This window comes from Coenobita brevimanus, unplaced genomic scaffold (assembly GCF_032717465.1).
Source record: "Coenobita brevimanus isolate Jiangsu-jjx unplaced genomic scaffold, ASM3271746v2 jjx.HiC_scaffold_1944, whole genome shotgun sequence".
Taxonomy (NCBI): domain Eukaryota; kingdom Metazoa; phylum Arthropoda; class Malacostraca; order Decapoda; family Coenobitidae; genus Coenobita; species Coenobita brevimanus.
The window spans coordinates 55,794-67,081 of NW_027642825.1; the positions used below are offsets into that span (position 1 = coordinate 55,794).

Sequence of the window (11,288 nt, forward strand, 5' to 3'; positions counted from 1 at the left end):
GAAAAAAATATGACGAAATCTTACATTTACTTCAGCGACAACCCTTGATACACACTATGGTCTTTCTTATTCTATTCTTATTAATACATGTAACTCCCCACATAGAATTTAAAAACAAATATAACTTAAAAACTTAACATTGTCAATAATGTATTTCATAATTATGATCTAACAGAAGTTCAAACTGTGGCCTGTATTATATTTGGACTAGCGACGCCTTCACGTAGTGGCACCGACATGACCGGATGGATTCAGTGTTTGGCCAGACAATCGTCCCTCAGTTCCCTCCATCACCGCCTGCAGTAAACTGGGTTTATATTTGGATAACCCTGTGGCTCAGTCGGCTGGCAATGGCTCGGTCTGGCTGAGATGGTAGGACGTGACAAACTGATGCAGGATGGCCACTGCTACGCTGCCTGAGCCGTGGCCGCCACACAGGACCTGGCCTGGCGGGGTGGCAGAGCAGCGCTATATATGCACTGCCCTGTATAGTCTTTGTCTTACCACCACACCATTAGCTGTGGCTCACCGAGGCGACACAACTTTTGGTGAAGACTGTGTTGGGAACTTATTTTTACCCCTTCTGTTGCAGAGGTCAGGCTAGAGTTGACTTAACCCTTTGAAGCCGATGACGTGTTTTTAGTTTACCCTTGCAAGCAACCTACCAACAGACGATTTGTACTCAAAAAGGATTTCGAGTAGTAGTAGTAGTAAATACAACAGCAGTTATAATCGTCATCATCAAGATCATCATCAAGCCAAGCCTCATCCCACGGTAAGGCTGGCATGCAATATGTGGTGTGGGGAAGGACATAATGAAGGCCACAGAGGATCTTTTAATGCTATGTCGCAATGTTGGCTTAGCACAGAAAACATAAGAATATATCAGAAGTAAAGAAATGTTTAACATAACCATAGTAATAATAATAACGATAACAAATGGACCACGAGGGTGGGGGGCGAGGCTGTGGTACCGTAGTGAAGATAAATTAAGTCATGAGGGACAACCCTACGTCCTGCCAGTGTTGGACGTAGGAAAAAAAAAAAAAGAGAGAGAAAGAAAGAAAGAAAAAGAAATACAGCCACATCGTGGTATAGAACCGTGACCCCGACTCCCTCGGGCAAGAGCCGCAACAAAAATGATAATGATAATGAGGATTAGTGGTAGTAACTGTAGAAGCAGTAATAATAATAATAATAATAATAACAATAAAATTATTATTATTATTATTATTATTATGGGTTAGAGCGCTCCATTCTGACCGAAGGGTCGGAGGATCGAATCCACCCAAGGGTCATTGGTAGACATCAGGAAGGGCATCCGGTCATAAAATGCTACACGCTCCAATCCAAAAGTCCTCTACCCAGAGGCAACGCCTTAGCCCTTCGTGGATACCTGGCGTAAAACCAAATTATTTTATTATATATTTTTATAATAATAATAATAATAATAATAATTTGATAATAATAATTTTGATGATATAATAACGATTCAGATAATAATGGTAAAGATGGCGGTATTGATGAAGACAGCGCTATTAATGATGGTGATGGCAGTAACAATAATAATAATAATAATAATAATAGTTAGTAATAATAATAATAATTAGTAATAATAATCAGAAAAACAAAAATTACTACTACTACTGCTACTACTATTACCACCACCACCACCACCACCACCACTGTAGGAACTACTACAGTGGTGGCAAGGAAGGAAATATCAGTAAGCCTCCTCGGATAAAAAGGGTTTAAAATTTAAGGATAAACTCGCCAAGAAAAAAGTGTCTAAAAAAAAAAAAGTGCCTGGGAGAATGGGTGGGTGTGTGATGGCAGGGCGCCGCCACCACGAGAGAGTAACCAGTCACCTTGCCATGGCGTCTCTGGCTGCCGTAGCTTCAAAAGTTAATCATTTGGTCGCGGTGAGTTCCTGTGATTTACCTACAGTCGTCCGTCCTAAGTTGAAATATAAGACTGGGTTTGTAATACTGGCCAGAACGTAAACCGTAGTAAGTTAACACTTTTGGTGCCTTCGGTACCTCTTCAACATGGTAATATCGTCTGTCGTTAGTAGTAGTTGCAACCACAGGCTTATCCAAATATAAACCCAGTTTACTGCAGGCGGTGACGGAGGGAACTGAGGGACGATTGTCTGGTCAAACACTGAATCCATCCGGTCATGTCGGTGCCACTACGTGAAGGCGTCGCTAGTCCAAATATAATACGGGCCACAGTTTGAACTTCTGTTAGATCATAATTATGAAATACATTATTGACAATGTTAAGTTTTTAAGTTATATTTGTTTTTAAATTCTATGTGGGGAGTTACATGTATTAATAAGAATACAATAAGAAAGACCATAGTGTGTATCAAGGGTTGTCGCTGAAGTAGAGGTAAGATTTCGTCATATTTTTTCGAATGTAATATATTATGCAGAGTTTCCTAATATTCTCGTATACTTTAGTTTATTCCTGCTCTCTCCCGACAATTCATTAAACTTGATAAAAAGTGTAATGTTGTGGGGATGATAAAGGCTATATTTAAACACTCCAATTGTAAATGGTTTCCCTAGGCTGAACAAATCGTCCGGGCATAGTTAGAACAAAATAAAAACTTACGATGCCGCACTGTGTCGACCGCCGGCCCTCGCCACCACGACACAGACAGCACCAGCCCGGCCATGGCGTCTTGGAGACGTAGTGACGTTAGCAATGGATACCTGGTAACACTTATTCTTCAGCAATTGATTCTTCTGTTATACCTTCATCTACGTATCCATCTGTTTACATATGTTATATCGATAACACTGGCTGTAGTGGTGGTGGTGGTTTTTGCTGCTGCTGTAGAGGCCGCAGCCTTATCTGGCCAGATAATGTTGAAGTTGCAGTTTTCGAGCAGTTCATCCTCCTCCTTTCGGGGATAGGGAGGAAACTGAGGGATATTTGTAAAGTAGAACATCAGACAGTTATATTGGTGCCACCGCGTGAAGGCGTCCATCTCAAGTAACATATCGTCACTAGTCAAATACGATACAGAGTGATTTTGAACTCTGCCGACAGACCTTTAGGAGTTATTCCCCATAAAACAATGGACCCATTGTATTCTATATGGAAATAAGAACAAAAACAAGTGTAAGACTGCTGAGATACAGGCCCTGAACTTAATACAGTGAGCTGTGTCCTAGCCTGGACCAACACAAACTCTGTATAGTCGACTCCTCTCGAATGTCTGACTAACAGGTTGTTTTTGGCTGGTAGTACTGCATGTATGTATCAAGTGTATGATTATTTGTGTAGAACATTGTAACTGAACGATCAACACTTGAACGACAACTATCAGTGAGGTCATGCTCAAAAACCAACAACCAATCTACTTGCAGCCTGCAGTGTTCGGACTCCTGGCCCTAACTTAGGCATCTACAATACGCCTTGTGAACAGGGTTGCAAAGACTCAATCATTCTCTGTCAATGGTCGTTCAGGGATTTGATACTTTCTTGCTAGCCACATAATATTAGCACCATAGCTTTACGTCCATGGCTCACGAAATACAGAACATGTAAATAAGTAATGCTGATACTACTGCTGTGTTGGATGTCAAGGTAACACTAGTATGATATGCACGAACGATAATGTAATTGCGTTCAGTGTTTAACATTAGCTTTGCAACTCTGGTGCACTACGGTAGATTTCTTTCTAATCATTAAAAAAAAAAAAAAAAACTTTCTAGGCAAAACTTCATAGAATAATACGTATACATGTTTATTTTTCACCATACAAATGGTCCTCAAAGATTGCCGGTAGAGTTCAAAGACGCGCTGTCTACCATACGAAATAATACGGAGCGACATGAAGAGCAAATTGCTGGGGAAGATATGCTTCTGTGCCAACAAGAATCTTCTACTACATTCAAGTAAAACCTCTTGATATGGGAAATATACAAACAACATACCTAAATATAGTAAGGTGCAGAAAACCATATAATTCGCTAATGTAGAGATGTTAGGGAGACTCCAGAGTTTTCGGATTAATGATCCTGACTCCTGAGTCACTTTATTTACAAGCTGTGGAAGGGACTACGTAGTCATCAACTCGGGTGTTACGTAGAGCATTTAATATTAGCTGATGCCATCGAGTTTAGCAAGACTCACTACACAGAATCAATTGAAAGGAGGTTTATAATATCATAAATATCCAGGAAACCAGCCAAGGATATTAATAACGCATAAATATTTACTCCTGGTAATTAGTTCATTTACGATAATATTGCATTTATGACAGAATAAATTTAGTATACAGATGTTTCTTCGTTGAATAATATAATACTTTTCTCATGTTCATACATTGCCGTAATTTTGCCTCCCCTCCATTATGAACTTATTCTTCTCTTTATACCTCCCTTAGAAAATCTGAACATTATAACTTTAATGTTCATCATTATATATATCATTCAACGAAGAAACATTTAAAAAAGAAAACAGTGCTGTGAGAAAGCCGGCACCATAAAATTTGGACGAGTAAGCACGAGTACAATTGAATATATACGAGAAAATGTTTATGCCCCGTATTTTACCAAGGATTTGTCTCTAATACGAGTGATTTTTAACAACGTATTTCCCTTGATGATGTGTACAAAGGCTTCCTGAACCCAAGAGCTTAACCAGAAGTGATTAGTGCAATGTATGCTAACCAGACCTTTTTTTTTTTTTTTTTACTACAACACGCATATTAATCGTTTATATTCTTCAGCAACAACAATAAGCGTAATTTCAGTGTACACTGATGTTGAACAGGAAGGTATAATCGGAAAATGCTGTTCGGATTGTAAAGTAGAAGTTCCAAAAATCTTTTCTTTGTCCAGTTGCGACAGCCGAGTCGGTAAGGGTTTGCTGATCCAACCGTGGCGGGCGAGATCGACTCTCCGACGCACAGGTGAAGCTGCTTGTATCCGCACAAGGCAAGAGCGGCTGGGCGGTGTGTGTGTGTATGTATATATGTGTGTGTGTGTGTGTACTATGTGTGCGTGTGTGTGTGTGTGTATGTATATTTGTAAATGTATATTTGTATGTGTGTGTGTCTGTGTGTGTGTGTGTGTGTGGTCGCGGAACGGGGAAAGCTTGACCTTTCCGGGAAGTGAGGAGTGGTGTCATCTGGGGCCCGGAACCTCGGTGTGCCACGAATCACGGAACGGGAGACAGGCCGTGATCCGGGATGTGACGTGTGTGTGAGTGATCATGTTCCCTTCCTTACCTCCTTCCTCCCCCTCTCCTCCCCTCCCTTCCCCCTGCAGTGAAATGAGGAGTGACATCACACCAGGATCCGGGACCTGGGTGGGTCATGAATCATGGATCTGCCCTCCCCTCCCCTACCCACCCCTCCCCTTCCCTCCCTTCCCCTTGCTGTAAATCCAGTGAAATGAGGAGTGACATCACACCAGGATCCGGGACCTGGGTGCGTCATGAATCATGGATCTGCCCTCCCCTACCCACCCCTCTCCTCCCCTCCCATCCCCTTGCTGTAAATCCAGAGAAATGAGGAGTGACATCATTCCAGGGTCCGGGACCTGGGTGCGTCATGAATCATGGATCTGCCCTCCCCACCCCCATCCCACCCCACCCAGTTGCTGCCCTTAACCAGGTGACAGCTGAGGTGCCCTGATGACGACCCTGGCTATGAACTTGGACTGTGATATGGACTGTGCCTTGGACACCACGATGACGACCCTGGCTATGAACTTGGACTGTGATATGGACTGTGCCTTGGACACCACGATGATGACCCTGGATGACGACCCTGGCTATGAACTTGGACTGTGCTATGGACTGTGCCTTGGACACCACGATGACGACCCTGGCTATGAACTTGGACTGTGATATGGACTGTGCCTTGGACACCACGATGACGACCCTGGCTATGAACTTGGACTGTGATATGGACTGTGCCTTGGACACCACGATGATGACCCTGGATGACGACCCTGGCTATGAACTTGGACTGTGATATGGACTGTGCCTTGGACACCACGATGACGACCCTGGATGACGACCCTGGCTATGAACTTGGACTGTGATATGGACTGTGCCTTGGACACCACGATGACGACCCTGGCTATGAACTTGGACTGTGATATGGACTTTGCCTTGGACACCACGATGACGACCCTGGCTATGAACTTGGACTGTGATATGCAGGGATGGGGTCAATTATGAAATGAATTGGAATTGAATTGGAATTGATGCGAAAAATGCATGAATTGGAATTGAATTGAAAAAAAATATTTTCAAAATAATTGAATTGATTTGGAATTGATATCGAAATAAACAGAACTGAATTGGAATTGATACCAATTAATAGCATGAATTGATATGAATTGATACCAATTAATAGCAATGAATTGATATGAATTGATTGATGTTACTAAAAATAAATACTGTGATCAGACATTATAAAATACTGTATAGTTTACTGGCAACTTGGCAAGTGCCAACAATGTATGCATAACATAGCTTTATTTCAATTATATTGTGATGTTTGGCAACATTATTCATGTAATCATATTACAGTAGGCCTGGTAAACTTAAACTATGTTCTTTACATATAGCCTATGTTTTAATAATATAGGCTATTTAAGAATGTGTTCTTTTCCTTATAATTGTCTCTACAATTATTTAAAAAAAAATTTGTATGATGTCATGTTCAAGAATGGCAAGTTTGAATCCTGTCAGTTTGCCTGGATGAGCTGGTGTGTACATGTCCAGTACATGTCCTGCCTAACCTGCCATACCCTGTTGGCCAGCGTGCAAAGTTCAGTAGTGTGGTGGAAACCACTGGCAGCTGGTCTATGATAAGTGGCTTACTCTGCTTTAAAAAACAAATCCTGTGACAAAAATGCCACTAAAATCAAATGTACATAGCCATTTCAACATGCCTTCTAGTTCTAGTGAATGCAAACCAGGAAACCTTAAAGCTGTTTGCCGTCACTGTAACCAGCCTGTTGGTGGATCTACCAAAGCAACATCAAACTTCAGGAGGCATTTAGAGGTGAGCATTTGGTTACTTTAGTAGTACCTGATTAGTATTTTAGACAGAAGAAATTAAGAATTTCTTTATATATTCAGTACACTATGGCTACTACTGTATGAGAGAGAGAGAGAGAGAGAATTTTATTACCCTCTTTCTTTACACTTTTTCAGTGTACTTAGTACTTACAGTATTTGTTTATTTGGTTTAAGTCAACACATTTGATATTTATAGTTATTAGTGCAGTTGCAGTCATTCATAAACTATACTGTACTGTAATATCTTTTTGTGCTTTTGGGTTTGGTATTGTACCTAACTAGAACCTAGCCTAACCTCTTGAAAGCTGAACAAAAACAGGCTGAAATAGGGTTATTAGTTGTAAGGTATGTATTAGCTGTATGAAAAAGAAAAGGAAAGACAGGTGTTTGTTAAAATATACTGTAATATTGTCTTTTTGTGCCTTTGGGTTTGGTAATGTACTGGTACCTAATTAGCCTAACTTAACCTCTTAGAAGCTGAACCAAAACAGGTTGAGATAGGGTTATTAGTTGTAAGGCATGTATTAGCTGTATAAAAAAGAAAACAGGAAAAACTGGTTTTCAATAAAATATGCTGTAATGTAGCCTCTTTTGTGTGCTTTTGGTTTTGGTACTGTACCTATCTAACCTAGCCTAACTCTTTAAAAGCTGAACCAAAACAGATTGAGACAGAGTTATTTGTTGTAAGATATGTATTAGTTGTATAAAAAAAGAAAAAGGAAAAACAGTTTTTTTATAAAATATACTGTGGCCAGTAGTGGATTCGGACTGCCGACCATCAGATCAGTTGCTGAGTGCTCAACCAACCGAGCAGATTTTGAACTATTACCATCAGGTCAGTCACCAAACGCTCTACCAACCGAGCTGGGGCTCTGGGTAGCTCGGCTGGTGGAGCGCTTGGCTACTGATCTGATGGTCGGTAGTTCGAATCCATCGCTGGCCAATGGCCACCTTTGGAGGAAGTAGTGTAGCAGTCTCCTGTAATTCTAGCGAGGTTACATAGTAATATGGCTTAGCTCTATGGATTAATTTCCATTTTTATATCAGTCAAGCCACCTGGATCCCCTAACAGTCTTATATGTAAACTCTGTACATGGGTGGGAAGTTTTGTTCAGAGCCTTGTAAAACTAAACAATTTATTTTCCCTTGTTTTTCTTTTCAGAAGAACCACTCAGAAATCTATGAAAAGCTCGATATTCCACCAGCAGATCCACAACAGCCCTCAATGGTTAACTTCATGAAAGGCAGTACCAAAGGAAGCAAGTGGACATCCACCAACTCACGGCAGATTGAACTTATTAACTGTATTGTGAACTTTATTGCACATGATTTCCTTCCTCTATCCCTGGTTGATAGTGAGCGATTCCGCATGCTCATGGTGACTGCAGAGCCAAAGTTTTCAATGCCTAGTCGTAAGCATCTGAGTAGTGTACTTCTACTACAAAAGTCAAACAGTGTTCAGTCCCGGTTGAAGACCAAGTTACAGAAAGCCCAGAGTTTATGTGTGACAGTTGATTTGTGGTCCAGTAGGGATATGAGGTCCTTTATAGGTGTAACTGGTCATTTCATACTTGACTACAACATGAATAGTGTTATGCTGGCATGCCGTCGCTTTAAAGGCGCCCATACTTCAGAAAATATCTATAGCTTTATCAAGAAACAATGGCCCTCTATAATGTTGGGAGTAAGGTAACTACCATTGTTACAGATAACGCAGCAAATATGGTGAAGGCATTTACTCTTTTCCCAATGGAGCAACTTAAAGATGATGACGATGGTGATGATTTTGGTGTCAATGTCTGTGATACCCTTCCATCTGATGATACAGCACCTACGAAGTCTACAGTGTATGAATATCTACCCCCAAATCGCAGTCCATGCTTTGCTCATACTTTGCAGCTTGTGGTAAAAGATGGCTTGGAGAACGATAGTCAGATCAAGCAATTTCTGACAAAAGTAGCAAAGCTAGTTAGTTTTTGTAGGAAATCAACAACTGCTACAGAAGTTCTATCAAATGAATTAAAGCTCCAGATGGCAACATGTACACGCTGGAATAGCCAGCTGATGATGATAAGGTCAGTGCTACGTGTTTCATCTGATGTGTGGGACAAACTTGACACTCCTTACAAGTTGAAACAGTATGAGCTGAACACCATAAAAGAGCTTTGTGATATACTTGAGCCATTTGAGTACGTAACAGATCAGATTCAGGGACAAAACATGGTGACATGTAGTTTGGTAATTAACAGTGTCCGTGGCCTTCGGGCTGCTTTAGCTAATCTTCATGAAGTGCATAAGTGCACACTTGTTTCTACACTGCAGGCCTCTACAGAAACTCGCCTGAGTAAGTTTGAGTCCATGGAGGATTTCCAGCTAGCTGCCACCTTAGACCCACGTTACAAGCTGGATTGGTGCCATGACAATGAAGTCGAAGACATTCGTGACCTTCTGACTAGGAAATACAATGCACTGAATGCAGCATGCAGTGGGTGTAGGGCTTCTTCATCTACTGCCCCTGAAGAACCACCACCGATGAAAAGGAACAAATTCTTTGCTTTGGTGAACCGGTCCTCTGCACCAACAGCAAGACCATCAGAAACCGAGGTTTCACTCTACCTCAGCCAACCATGTATACAAGAAGACAGTGATCCCCTTGGCTACTGGAAGGCCAAACAAAGTGAGCTTCCCATCCTCACTATACTTGCAACAAAGTACCTAGCCATTCCTGCTACATCGGCTCCTGTTGAAAGACTGTTTTCTGTTGCTGGCAAGCTTTTCAGGCCTGAAAGGTGCAATTTAGGTGACAAAAAATTTGAAGAATTGATGATGATCAGATGTAATTCTGAGTAACATTTTTCCAGGGCCAATTTTGACATTCTAATTTTTGTTCCAAAAAAAGAAGTAAGTTTTATGTTAAGGATATTGGATAGTATTGCGACTTGCAACAGTGTTGTTGATTTAAAGGAAGTTCTTTGTTAAACATGAAAATTGAGATCTAATATTAACAATATACAGTATGTAACCTTGAAGTTGGTGACAAATTTTTGGAAAATAGATATGTGAATGAATAAACAGTTTTATTTTTCCTCTTGATATTACTGGGAGTACCTGGGTGGCATAAGATTTAAATAAGTACCTTCAATTGAAATTGACAGGCTTATAAATTGAATTGAACTGGAATTGAAAACGTATTATTGAATTGAACTGGAATTGAAAACGTATTATTAAATTAATTGGAATTGAATTGAACTGACAAGCTTATGAATTGAATTGAATTGGAATTGAACATTTATTTTTCTAAATGAATTGGAATTGAACTGAATTGAATAATTCACATTTTACGTTGAATTGGAATTTAATTGAATTGATAAAAATTAATTGACCCCAACCCTGGTGATATGGACTGTGCCTTGGACACCACGATGACGACCCTGGCTATGAACTTGGACTGTGATATGGACTGTGCCTTGGACACCACGATGACGACCCTGGCTATGAACTTGGACTGTGATATGGACTGTGCCTTGGACACCACGATGACGACCCTGGCTATGAACTTGGACTGTGATATGGACTGTGCCTTGGACACCACGATGACGACCCTGGATGACGACCCTGGCTATGAACTTGGACTGTGATATGGACTGTGCCTTGGACACCACGATGACGACCCTGGCTATGAACTTGGACTGTGATATGGACTGTGCCTTGGACACCACGATGACGACCCTGGCTATGAACTTGGACTGTGATATGGACTGTGCCTTGGACACCACGATGACCTGAATGACATAACCGACTCAGAAAAAACTGACCCGACGTATCAGACTCTGTCAGAACCGAATCTAACGTAACCGACTCAGACATAACCGATACTCACAATCGCGGCGTATTTATGCTTTTTTTTTTTTTTTTTTTCGCTGCTGCTGCGGCTCTCTCTCTCTCTCTCTCTCTCTCTTCTCTCTCTCTCTCTCTCTTTCTCTCTCTCGCTGGTAGAAGGATTACTTAAACTCTCTCCGAATTACCGTAAACTGGGGAGAATTCGGACTCGGGGCTTGTAAGTGTAATTATAGTGTTGGAGTGGCTTTGGATGTATGTGTAGTCTGTGAACCAAGTGTAATCGGCCAGTGCAAACCGACTGGGTACAAGCATACTTTATAGTATGGTTCAATCACAGCACCCCTTATGTCCGCCAAAGCAGTACGTGAGTGGAAGAACGCCCTGGCAGGGCG

At 41.1% G+C, this 11,288-nt stretch overlaps 1 pseudogene; it reads left to right on the plus strand.

Moving 5' to 3' along the window:
• The first annotated feature begins 6,886 nt into the window (after window positions 1-6,886).
• On the plus strand, window positions 6,887-9,906 carry LOC145389699 (E3 SUMO-protein ligase ZBED1-like; annotated as a pseudogene).
• The last annotated feature ends 1,382 nt before the right edge of the window (window positions 9,907-11,288 follow it).